Raw genomic sequence first — 1433 nt, 5'->3', positions numbered from 1 at the left:
TGTATGTTCCTGTTGAGTTCCTGTTTTCCTTATTTGGTCCTTCCAGTTCCTTTTCACATTATTAGTATCACCTGTTCCTTGTTATTAGTTATCACCTGTCTGCCCCTCGTTATCTACCCTATTTAGTTCTAGCCCGTTCAGTTCTCCCTTGTCTGGAATTGTATGTCAACTCTTTGTGCTATGTGTGATTCCCCGTGATTGAATTAAACTCCTTCGTTTTGTATTCCTGGTCTCCTCGTTCCTCGCTCCGTGCTCTTCATACTACCACCAGCCGTGACATGTGCACACTGATTTTATAGTATTTTCCTGTTGTTGTTTTAAGTAAAATGCAGGAATATCTAAAAAATGAGAATGAGTGCCGCAATGTAAAAAAAAAAACAGACCAGACAGCTTTAAAAATGTATGCATTTTATTTTTGTTTCTAATAACACTTCTACATGAATAAGAGCACAAAGTTGAACAAAATCACTTAAGACAAATTCACTTTTGCATCAAGTAGTATAATAGTTTAAAGCAACACCAAATGGAAATTTCTTTAAACATTTTTATAATAGTGCCAGGAAAATGAATTTCAGCATCTTGAGACAGGTAACTTTCAAGTTTCTTGAGGTTTACATGTAGTAATATCATCTACTAATCTAATTTCTAAGGCTTCACTTTATTACCCCAGAAATAAAGTAATTCGTAAAATTAAGCTAAAATAAATTATAAATATAACCCACAAGTAACATTTGTGATATGTAGTTAGAATTTCAAAGAATTGTTATACAAATTCACACACACAGCCGTAGGCAGTGCGACAGGGGTTGGTGGGTGCCACCTCTGGGGACTGCAGCTCCAAGATCCCCTGTCGATTAGCCTGGTGCCATATCCCCAGTTACCATGTGTAGCCATGAGGAGGCCCGACTAGGAGTCTTGGTGATGGACAGGCTGTGCACTGGCAGAGGAAAACTTGTAGAAAAACAGGATTTTTCGGGGTCTTAAAAAGTCTTATTACACCCTTCCACAATTTTAAGCCTTAAAAATGTTCTTAAAAATGCACTGCCAAGAATGTATGTTTTCCTGAGTTTTTGTTCCAATACAATACTGAATATAAATATTAAATCAAGATATTTATTTGAGATGCAAAATTAAGAAGTTGTCTTGTTTATGCTTAAAACAAGAATAATATCTGTCAATGGGTTATAAAAATTACTTTTCCATTTGAATTAAAGGGTTAGTTCATCCCAAAATTAAAATTAGGCTGTTTTACTCACCCCCGATGCATCCTAGGTGTATATGACTTTCTTCTTTAAGACAAATCCAGTCGGAGTTATATTAAAAATTGTCTTTGATCTTTCAAGCTCTATCGTTGCACTCAGTGGTTGTTGCATTGCTTCTGTCCAAAAGATGTGAAATAAAAAGCACCTTTCCATAAAAAAAAGTGTCTCACA

Source organism: Sinocyclocheilus rhinocerous, unplaced genomic scaffold (assembly GCF_001515625.1).
Source record: "Sinocyclocheilus rhinocerous isolate Xijiao unplaced genomic scaffold, SAMN03320098_v1.1 scaffold7083, whole genome shotgun sequence".
NCBI lineage: Eukaryota > Metazoa > Chordata > Actinopteri > Cypriniformes > Cyprinidae > Sinocyclocheilus > Sinocyclocheilus rhinocerous.
Note: the sequence above shows the minus strand (reverse complement) of the source record.